General features: G+C 36.5%; 1 pseudogene; it reads left to right on the top strand.

Annotated features, from left to right (window-relative positions):
• Window positions 1-520: 520 nt before the first annotated feature.
• On the top strand, window positions 521-1443 carry LOC126083683 (WD repeat-containing protein 75-like; annotated as a pseudogene).
• Window positions 1444-12551: the final 11108 nt, after the last annotated feature.

The following is a 12551-nucleotide window of genomic DNA, read 5'->3' on the forward strand; positions in this document are numbered from 1 at the left end:
CACGTGCTGTCTTTATTCCATGTTTTCCTCTTATTCTGTGTTGTCCTCCTCTTTTATAAAACAGGAGTCATAGAGGATTAGGACCTACTCTGGTATGACCTCGTTAACCTAATGGATAACATCTGAAAATGAAAATCCTATTTCCCTAAACAAGGTCACACTCACAGGTACAGAGGTTAGGATTTCAACATATCTTTTTTGGGGGGGAGCACATTTAGTTTGTAATATCCTCCCTCATTTGTGCCAGCACTGAATCCTGTGTATAGCTTTATTATACACAATTTTTTATTTGTAAATCCTTCCTTTACATGTATATTTACATGTGCATTTTCTAGCTAGACTACATGAATTCTTTGAAGCCCAGGTATTAAAAAAAAAGGTAGGTCTTATTCATGTTTATATTCTCAGGAGAGAATATCACATGAGAAAATTACAAATCGTTCCATATTTCCAAAATGATTAAATCTGCATGTACAGTCATGTAAGTGGTTGTTGAAAATCTGTACTTAAAAGTATTAAGATGCTGTGGAGAGGAGAGTTTCTGCCCCACTTAGGAGATACTACTGGTCATCTCTGAGTCTCACCTGCAGAGAATTTGTTCTGTAACTCTCACTCTGATATTAAAAGACAGCCATATCTTTACTAGTCTTATAATTGATCCAAGAATTAAAGCTTTGGTGATGAACAGAACACCTGCCACCTGCAGTTTCATTCTCTCCAGAGGGACAACTAGTTATACAATGCAGATATACAACAAGAATATGCCAATGATTGTAGTCTGATCCCATCTGAGCTCACAAAGGCTGCATTTGACTGCCAACATAACTTCCTTGCAATGATGGATCAATGGCAAGAAATGGAAATTGAGCTTAAATTGCATACGAAATCAGGGACGCATAATAAGAAAACACAAGTGTTCTGTCCCTTTCGACACAAAGCTTAATATGCTACAAGAAGTTGATAACACTTCCCACTGTTTCTGCAATATAGGAAATCTTAAAAAAAAAACCCACCTTGGCTTCAGCTAGTAAAGGTTATTACTTCAAAGTGTGGATATTAACAGGTGATTCTCATATACAAAAAATGTTGGTGGAAACTGTGATATTGTGGGCAGAGGCCCCAAATGCCCAACAGCTAACTGCTGTCTCTTAGAAGATGGCTCTTGTTAGTTTCCAGGAAAAAAAATCATAGTATAGTATTCAGAGACATGGGAGTTTAAGCTTACTTTCTATTAATGAGCAGAGGAAATAAGTAACCTTTGTTTTGAGAGATTATGTTTTTAAGTGTCTTCTTAGTGCTACTGAAAATGGAATACTCTGCTGTTGGAATCTGCTCAGTTGTGCATTGGATTGGACTGCAAAATTAATTATTAGACTTGTGGAGCTTGATCCCAATTCAGAGAAAAAAAACATTGCTATAATCTCTTGCTCTCCAAAAGATTAAAATTTGTTTAAATTGAAACCCAGAATCACTGGTGGCGCAGTGATTAAGTGCTCGGTTACTAACCAAAAGGTTGGCAGTTTGAACCCACCAGCAGCTCCACAGGAGAAAGACATGGCAGTCTGCTTCTATAAATATTTACAGCCTTGGAAAGCGTATGGGGTAGCTCTATTCTGCCCTGTAGGGTAACTATGATTCAGAATCAACTCGACAGCAACAGGTTAAGCTAAGTCCATTTTGTATTCAAATAATATTTCCAGAGAGAAAACACTGGGGAGTATTTGTTCCTGAGATATCTGTGAATCATTCACCTCAGAAGCTTACCACGGGCAGAACATATCACAGATTTTACTTATAAAAATCACAGAACTTATTAACATTTACTCCAAAGTCTCTGGAAGAAAAATCCACCAAAAAACAAATGGTTAATCACAGAAGAAAGTGGTCCAACAACCCCATTTTATTTCACAAATGAAAGCTGAGGCAATAGTAGGACTAAAAATTGAATAAACCTTTGGGTGATGACTGGTACTATTACCTTAACAGAAAATATACCTGCAATTAGTGAGCTTGTTCCTGCTGTAGCCCGTACTCTGCCATCTGCTTTTCTATGCTCCATGTTTGCAAGTTCATGGCTGCTATCCAAAAAAAAAGTGATTCAAATAAAGAAAACTATTTAATTTGGTACAATATGTTGTTAATTGAATTGTGTTGCCAAAAAACATGTGTTGAAATCCTAACCCCTGTACCTGTAACCATGACCTTGTTTGAAAATATTTTCTTCTGTTATGTTAATCTCTAGGACCATGCTCTGAATTCAGACTTCTAGCCTCTTGAACTGTGATAAAATAAATTTCTATTCTTCAAAGCCACCCACTTGTGGTATCTTTTGTTATGTGAGCACTAGATGACTAAGACAAAACATGATACAGATTTTGGAAAAGACACTGACAATCAGCTGTGTAAAACTGAGGAAAAAGAATAAAAATATTTGAGGAAAATAGAGTACAGCTGGAAAACTATTCTTTAAGCTTTGGTAATGAGGGTGGGTTTATATCCCCAAAACATTAAGTTTAATGTTATTTCTAATATGAAAAATGAAAAAGTAAATTTAGGAATCAGAAGGTAGGAAAATAGAAGTATAAAAGGAAAGAATTGAACACGGGATACAATCACATGTAAAAACAAATAAAATTAATTTTATAAAGATTATCACAAATTTAATTTGAATTGGAAAATCAAAGAAAACTTCTGAGAAATATCATATTGACAGTAAAAGGAAAGGTATGTCAAAATATTTAAATATTAATCCCATTTTAAATTAGTGAATCCTGAGTTGGAGGTTATAGAAAAACAAAAAGATGCTAAGTTCTTTGTCCATGTCAAGAGAAATCAAATGATATAATTTTTCCATCCTTTCAGAATTAAGAAAAGTATATAATAAAAAATGAATTTGGTTCCTTACAGATAATCACCCCTTTATAATCACGAGCAAATACAAGATAAAATTCAACTTGGTTCATATGAAAAATAAAAATGAAAATTACCAGAATGCATGAAGTATAAAAAAGAGCATAGTATTTCAAAACGTTGTTGTTGTTGTTAGGTGCCGTCAAGTCGGTTCCGACTCATAGCGACCCTATGCACAACAGAACGAAACACTGCCCGGTCCTGAGCCATCCTTACAATCCTTGTTATGCTTGAGCTCGCTGTTGCAGCCATTGTGTCAATCCACCTCATTGAGGGTCTTCCTCTTTTCCACTGACCTGTACTCTGCCAAGCATGATGTCCTTCTCCAGGGACTGATCCCTACTGACAACATGTCCAAAATATGTAAGATGCAGTCTCGCCATCCTTGCCTCTAAGGAGCACTCTGGCTGCACTTCTTCCAAGACAGATTTGTTCGTTCTTTTGGCAGTCCATGGTATATTCAATATTCTTCACCAACACCACAATTCAAAGGCATCAACTCTTCTTCGGTCTTCCTTATTCATTGTCTAGCTTTCACATGCATATAATGTGATTGAAAATACCATGGCTTGGGTCAGGCACACCTTAGTCTTAAGTTATATAAATTAATTTAATTTCATAAGAGAGAAAGCTTTGAGGTTAAGGTGAGACCATGCATTCAAATGTATGCTATTTACAGTCATTCACTTAGAACAAATAATCAAAACCAAAAACCAAACCCACTGTCGCTGAGTCGATTCTGACTCATAGCAACCTTGCAGGACAGAGTGGAACTGCGCCACAGAGTTTGCAGAGTTATGACTCTTTACAGAAGCAGACTGCCACAACTTTCTCTTGCAGAACAGCTGGTAGGTTTGAGCTACCAACCTTTCAGTTAGCAGCCAGGCGTTTAAGCATTGCACCACCAGGGCTCCTCAAAAAGGAATGTAGAATAGTTAAAAATAAAGGATGACAAAGATATGTCTGGTAAATTCACCTCAAAATTGAACAGGGGCAGCGATATCAACTGCAAATAAAAAGTAATTTAAGGAAGAAAGCTTTTCTGTATATTATTCTAAACAGATTAACAATCCTATATATCCAAATGTACAATTTCATGCCCCAAAGCTTCTTAGTTCTCTATCAATTTGTAATTCTCTTCTCCTCAACCGATCTGATTGGAACGTTTATTTTTAACTAAACTCAGTTCAAAAATCACATCTTATAAATTCTTTTTCATAAGGAATCTACCCTTATCAAACCTTCCAGACTTCCCAGTGACAAATTGAATATGTTCTCGGTTGCATCATCTACATATGATTATTAAAGTTCTTATTATTCTGTAAAATGTCTATTTATCTTCCAATTTATCCAAATAGGTTATGAGTTCCTTAAAGTTAAGATACCACGCCTTACTCATATTTGTGGCAGAGACGAGCTAATCATTCACCAGACCTATTTTCTCCTGGGCACTCTATTAGTCAATATTTTTGGCCCTTCTTTCACTGGGGTGTAGCCATAAGTTCTCACTAATGAGATGTGAAATGCACACTTTCAAGGCCTTGCTCATACAAAGTTTTCAGCTGGCATTCTCTATGCTGTTTCCCCTTCTCCTGGCTTGATGCATATGATAATGTTGACTTAAATGCTGGAAAGAGTCAGTTTCCACAAATCATCACTATGAGGGATTGCATCCTTCAGATTCCAAACAAAGTTTTGGACTTCTCATTAGAAAAAAAATAAACATAAACTTCTATGTATTAAGCTACCGAGAATTTGTGGTTCACCTCCTACAGTGGCGGAACCAAAAAAAAAAAAAATCTGTTGTAGTAGAGTTTGACTCATAGTAACCCTATAGGACAGAGTAGAATGCCCCATAGGTTTCCAAGCAGCAGCAGGTAGATTCAAGCTGCTGTCCTTTTGGTTAGCAGCCAAACTTTTAATCCGTATGCCACAGTGGCTTGTTGATGTTGTTATTGTTAGGTGTCATTGAGTTGTCTTCAGATTCATGGAGACCCTACACAATTTGATGCTAACTTTGTGTCCTTAATATGTGGCACTTTGGAACATCTCAATAGTAGTTGCTGAATAAATAATATGTCAAAGTAACAACTTACACCTCCAAAGAATATAATACAGCTCTTTTCAACCATCCAACATGGTCTTCTTGTTCTAATAATCTGAAACGTGATAAACTATTGGTTTACTCCAGAATCTCACGAGAACGTTAGCTTCAATATTTTCATTGTATCTAGGGGAAAAAAATGAGCTGAAATAGTTTCTAATATAATTTTTGAGGCAGTATATAAATACCCAATTAATTAGATATTTTATTGAAGCAATGAAGGACAAGGCCCATATGTTTAAAAATGTGTTTCAATTAATTTAAACATTTTTTATCTTAAGAAAAAAGCATAAGCATGCTTTATATACTAAAAATTTTCATAACGTGATGGAATTGGATGGATTGGCCAATGGTATACTTTGTTATCTGTTAAGAGAGGATATAGGTACAGCACAGTGACTTATTTTTCTTAATAAAATATTTTACTTTTTGTAAAACTAGGAAAAATCATTTCATTGATAACATACCCTGTGTTATAAATCCCTATTAAAAATGAACTCAAATAGGAATCCCTATAAAATCCCTGTCAGCTGAAGCTAGAATATGAGTGGTTCTTGACTTGGAAGAACACTTATTAAGTTTTATAACACTCATAATTCCTTGAATTATTAGAGAATGTATTATATCACTGCTGTATCCAAATTACTTTCCCTTGTACAGTAATATTTCATTGCCAAAAGTGTAATGGCATGTTTTTAATGAAATGTATCTAATTGTAATATGTATGTATTATTGTTATTAAATGCGTATATATTTATATGTGAAATGTGTTGATTGTAGTTTCTATGAAGTTTCTATGTATAGAATATACAAAAATTTTTTTTGTATTTGTTTTCCCTGTAATACAGTAACTATTATCATGATGTCTCATACACATTAAAAGACTGTACTAGCAATTGTCTAACCCATATATTTTTACTATCAACTTCAAATTTTCATTATTTGACTCATATTCATTGAGATGTGGTGGTAAAGGTAAGGAAGTGAGGAGGGATATAAAGCAAAGATCATCAGAAATAGTGTGTTTCCATACATATATGGGTAATGAAAGCGGAAATGTGAGTGATACCAGAGGCAGAGAACAGAATTGAATATGTCAAGAGTCAGGAATGCTGAGATCAAGGCACAAGAAAAAGGCTTTAGAGAGGAATAAGAATATTTTGACCTGTGATACTGAAAGGAAACGAGGCTAGATGTAAATACAAAACTATTTCATCGCTGAGAAGGTAAATGGGCCTTCCATTTAGTCAAGTAGGATATCACATCATTTAGAGATAGATATAGAAAAAGGGAAGGAAGACCATTCAGGAACTCAAAAATATAAAGGCAGAAAAGCAAGCTGTTTAAAACAGATTATAAGGGGGATGGTCTGGATCAGGAAGGGACCCTGTAGTTGTCAGTTGAAAAAATCTGAATTAGATCAAAAAGAGATAACTGGATTCAAGCTAAGAACGTTACCAATGCACATCATTTTTGGAGTAGTGTACAGATAGACACCTACTTAATTAAGTATGTTACTAAAGTAATAAAAAATGAGGCCCATTATATGTTTAGAAATATGAGTCAAATAATTTAAACACTTTTTATCTTGAGAAATAAGTATAAGCATATTTGATCTACTTAAAATGTTCACGGTATGATGGAAGTGGATGGATTGGCCAATGGTATTCTTTGTAATCTACTAAGAGAGGTTATGAGTTGAACACAGACATGATTCTCATATTTAAGGAGAGACTATGAAGTAGAAGAGATATTTACACCCATATACAGAAGAGATAAAAGATCAAAGGGCAGTAATGAGTTATTACTTGCATGCTTAATATACCTGGGGCTTGTAGGCACTATATATATGGTAAAAACTGTGTCATAGGAAAACCAAATGGTGAAAGTATCAAACCAACATTGTGACTGTGATCTTTCAAAAGCTTAGACAGGCCCTAGCTTAGGGGAATTGCATCCCTTCTTAGAAATCAGACTTTAGAGTGAATCACTGTTGAAACCCAGACAAATGACTCAACGTCTGATATGATTCGCTGTTTACTATGTCTGCCTGGAAGCAGGGCCTCTAAATTTTACTTGTACTTTGAAGGAAGAAATTAGCTCTGTTTAAAACCATAACAAAGTTGTAGTTAACAGATAAATACCAATTCTGCTAGTCAGCATGGGACACAACAGATAGAAAAAGAAATGTTGTTAAGGTATTGCTAATGGTATAATAATTGAAGTAAGCATGGACTGTATGCAGCAGATTGTATTGTTGTTTAAAATATTTTCTGCCCCTCTCCAGATGGAGTGATTTTATATCCCTGGCCCACTGACATCAAGCTTAATTATGTGTCCTGCTTTGGACACTGAAAGTGAATAGAAGCGAGGTATGAGAGTCATCACAAGGTTCTGCTGTGAAGACAACGTGGGGAAGGGCATCAACATGTAGCATGAGAAAGAAATACATGTTAGTATTTTAAGTCACTGAGATTTGGGGGTTATTTTTTACTGCAACATAACTTAGCTTATGCAATATCGTGTATCACTTGTTGCTACTCAGCTCTGAAAACGACCCCATACCAGCTCACCTTATGAATAAAAGAACTTAAAAAAAAAAAAAGTTAAAGCTTTCTGTCAAGCACCTTTTCTTACCAAAAATATGGAGTAGCTTGCAAAAAAGAATTATTTACAGGATGAAAGGAAATAAATGCATTTGCAAATGAAACACAAGCATAATGACCCTTATTGAAGGGCAAAGAGAGTGATATCCTGGAATTCACACAGTATGACAGGAAAAATTAAGTGGAAATGGATATATGGAGTGGGAGGGAGTAATAATTCAATAATTTTTATAAAACTGGTTGTGTATTCCCGTTTGTTATTCATTTATCAATGGAGTCTAGATTTAGTTCATTTTTTTCTTGCTCTATATGCTCATTCAATAACATAGAAGATTTAACTACTTAACTCATAAATGAATGATTCTCAAAACTATTTTCTCACCTCAAAACCCTCCCCTAAGTTTAAAATCTGTATAACTAACCACTAGATATTCCATAAAATAGTCCAAAAGTACCTTCCCATATTTCACCTGGATAAATGGTTATAGAATTCTTTCAAACCTAGATTCAAAACCCAGGAGTTGATCTAGACACATCTCCATTCTATTAATTGGTTAATAAGTCCATTAAGAAAACAAAAACCAAACCCGCAGCTGTTGAGTCAATTTCAACTCACAGTGACCCTGTAAGACAGAGTAGAACTGCCCCATAGGGTTTTCAAGGAGCACCTGGTGGATTCAAACTGCTGACCTTTTGGTTAGTAACCATAGCTCTTAACCACTACTCATTAGATTATATTTTTTTAACCTTTCTTCAATTAGAGGGCCTCTTACCCATATTCCTCATTGTCTCACCTGGATTGTTACAATCATATCTTAGTTACTTTGCTTCCAGGCTCACTACATGCATATCAGTACTCAACACTATCATTTTAGAGATCTATCTGAAAATGGAAATTTGACCGTAAGTGCATTTTTTGTAAGTCTTTATCAAATCTCCATTTGCTAAAGAATGTGCTCAAATTTTGTAGTGCATAATTCAGGCTCTTCATGTTCATCTCTAATTTCTTCTCTGATATATTTTTCTACCACTTGATTCATAAACCCTACACCCAAAGCTTATTGATCACTTTCCCTTACAAAAATATTCTTTCATCATAAAACACATCATATAAAAGTATATCAGAAATACTCAAATATACTAAAAGATACTGTTTGTTCCATATTTATCTGAAAAAGCTTTTCATCTCTAATCTTTAGCAAAGCTGTTTAGCTGTTTTGATTACTTGTTTGCTTTTTCATGCCACAGTGACGTATACAGTATCAGGACAATGAAACTAAGTACTGATAGTGCCTGACACAATGTAAAATCATCGCAACCACAAATAATCTATTTCTATTGCACGTCTAAGGCAATTTCAGAAATACATTTTCGGATAGTGCATACAAACACAAAATGAATTGGTTTGTTTTGCTTTAGTGTGTGCATATATAGCTGGTGGAATGCAGTGTTTTCTAAAATGGACTTCATCCACATATGATCCAGGAAACTAATTTGATATGAAAAAATATTTGTGAATGGGTGATTCACATTGAATACAATAAAAAACATAGGTCCAGTAGTTTGTATGTGTGCCTCAAGCTTTAAGACACAGGTTCCCTATTTCCATTGCTTGTCACAACAGGAGATTCCTGGATGAATAGCTTTGAGATCACATTAACTGCCTTGCAGTTTATCCAGGTGTTAGAATCAAATTTAGAAAACAGATATTCCCTTGTAGAAATCAACCCTTTACAAATCTAGGTGCAAAGATCCACTGCAGGGTATAAAAAAATGCAAGGGTACTAAACCAAAGATGCCTCACTCTTCTTGATCATAATTTCCATCACCCTACGGCTATGGAGAAAGCCAGAATTCAGTAGCAAAGGAAAATAAATGAATGCAGTCGATCATTTTTCAGACTTCTGAGTTCTGTCATGTAGAGTTGAGATAAATGTGATTCTTTTTTTCCACAGACATTAACACTGAAAGCAAGTGATTACACTCATTTTACCTATGACAAAAAGAAGAAACACTATTAAAAACTTCCTGAAGTCAGAAGCACTATTTACTACACGTCGTATACTAATAAATCTGTATTTTTTTTCATTTTAAATATTTTTTTAATATGTAAAGCTGATTTTACCTGATTTCTGACATCTTCTGGATATTTATCTTAGATGAAAATATTTTTCACTTGTCTTAATTATTCTAAGCTCAATGATGTTTATTTTACCCTCTGCTACCATTATGGGAACAAGGCCCAGGTAATAAGAATTAACTTAAAATCTCATTGAGGCAAATCATAAATCGAAGAGTAAACATTTCATTTAGCAACATCACAGACACTTGCCAAAAGCAAACAATTTTTTTCCCCCTAACTGCACTGATGCTTCCCTTCCATTCAGTTGAATAATTGAGTTCATTGTGCAATACCTCAGCATCACTTAAGATTATCTCAACTTACAGAAAGGTAGTTTACTGTCTGGACCCCCAATCAGCATTGATCATGCTAATACTGAATAAAGCAAGAAAGAAAAAGACAGAAAGAAAGAAAAGAGAAAGGAAAAAGATCCGTAGAGCCTGTGTAGATAGGATTAGCAAAGAAAGATAAAAGCTACATAAACAAGAGCTTCCAGAAAAGTAGTTTGCACTATTTTGTTTCTTTTATCTTCCATTCACTCCACCACTCACCATAATTTGATTTCTCTCCTCAAAAAATTTCTTATTTAAAAAAATGAAAAGTTGGGGGCGGGGCCAAGATGGCGGACCAGGTGGATGCTACCGCAGATCCCTCTTGCCACAAAGACTCAGAAAAACAAGTGAATCGATCACATACATAACAATCTACGAACTCTGAACAACAAACACAGATTTAGAGACAGAGAACGAACAAATACGGGGAGACAGCGATTGTTTTCAGAGCCAGGAGCCAGCAAACCAGGCAGGTGACCTTCGGAGCCTGATTCGGGGCAGAGCCCAGGGGGGCAGACGGCACAGACAAGGGGCCCAGCCCTAGCCCCCGAACTCATCCCGGGGCAGTTCCAACCAGTTTGCGCGGACCCAGCCTGTTCGCATGGGCGGTGTGGCAGAGCAGCCAGTGGAAGAAGTCCCCGGGAGGCAGTGGCTGGTCTTGGAGCGGGGAGAGCAGTGTCCCAGCTGGGGAGCCATCCCGCCTGGATTTTGGCTGGCACGGGCGGGGCGTGAGCGTGGGGATCAGTTACATTCCCCTGAATTCACCCCGGGGCGGTCCCAACCCGTTCGCGTGGGCCCAGCCGGTTCGCGCGGACGGTGTGGCGGAGCAGCCGGTGGAAGAAGTCCCCAGGAGGCAGCGACTGATTTTGGAGACAGGAGTGCACCGTCCAGTAGGGGAGCCTTAACCTTGGGGGTGGGGCTGACAGTGGAGGATCTGACCGTGACGACAGCGGGCCAGAACCCCCGGGGGGCAATCTCCACACACCCAGTACATATAGGCGACGCGCCCCGCGGAAATCTCAGATATAAGAGTCATTCCAAGTAAGACAAACAACTCTGGCTATATTCTGAGGTGCTACTTTTTTTTTTTTTTTACACTCCTAGCTCTCTGATCCCTCCCCCACCCTCCCCAGGCGGCTCCATTAACATCCGAATAGCCTGAGCCAGAGGGAGAACTCTGATAGGGATCTAACTGCATTTTTTTTTAGCGGATTTTCTGGAAAAACTAGTTTCCCAGTGATGGCTCGTAGACAGCAGTCCATATCAAACCACATAAAGAAGCAGACCATAACAGCTTCTACAACCCCCCAAACAAAAGAATCAAAATCTTTCCCAAATGAAGATACAATCCTGGAATTATCAGACACAGAAGATAAAAAACTAATTTACAGAATGCTTAAAGACATCACAAATGAAATTAGGCTAACTGCAGAAAAAGCCAAGGAACACACTGATAAAACTGTTGAAGAACTCAAAAAGATTATTCAAGAACATAGTGGAAAAATTAATAAGTTGCAAGAATCCATAGAGAGACAGCATGTAGAAATCCAAAAGATTAACAATAAAATTACAGAATTAGACAACGCAATAGGAAGTCAGAGGAGCAGACTCGAGCAATTAGAATGTAGACTGGGACAGCTGGAGGACCAGGGAATCAACACCAGCATAAAAAAAAAAAAAATACCTGAAAAAAAATCAGATAAAAGAATTTAAAAAAATGAAGAAACCCTAAGAATCATGTGGGACTCTATCAAGAAGGATAACTTGCGAGTGATTGGAGTCCCAGAACAGGGAGGGGGGACAGAAAACACAGAGAAAATAGTTGAAGAACTCCTGACACAAAACTTCCCTGACATCATGAAAGACGAAAGGATATCTATCCAAGATGCTCATCGAACCCCATTTAAGATTGATCCAAAAAGAAAAACACCAAGACATATTATCATCAAACTTGCCAAAACCAAAGATAAACAGAAAATTTTAAAAGCAGCCAGGGAGAAAAGAAAGGTTTCCTTCAAGGGAGAATCAATAAGAATAAGTTCAGACTACTCAGCAGAAACCATGCAGGCAAGAAGGGAATGGGACGACATATACAGAGCACTGAAGGAGAAAAACTGCCAACCAAGGATCATATATCCAGTAAAACTCTCTCTGAAATATGAAGAAGAAATTAAGATATTTACAGATAAACACAAGTTTAGAGAATTTGCAAAAACCAAACCAAGGCTACAAGAAATGCTAAAGGAGATTGTTTGGTCAGATGACCAATAATACCAGATACCAGCACAATACAAAGTCACAAAACAGAACGTCCTGATATCAACTCAAATAGGGAAAGCACAAAAACAAACAAATTAAGATTAATTCTAAAAAATAAATAAATAAACAAAATAATACATGTAACAGGGAATCATGGAAATCAATAGATAAAAGATCACAATCATCAAAGAGAGGGACTAAATATAGGAGGCATTGAA

This window comes from Elephas maximus, chromosome 10 (genome assembly GCF_024166365.1).
Source record: "Elephas maximus indicus isolate mEleMax1 chromosome 10, mEleMax1 primary haplotype, whole genome shotgun sequence".
Taxonomy (NCBI): domain Eukaryota; kingdom Metazoa; phylum Chordata; class Mammalia; order Proboscidea; family Elephantidae; genus Elephas; species Elephas maximus.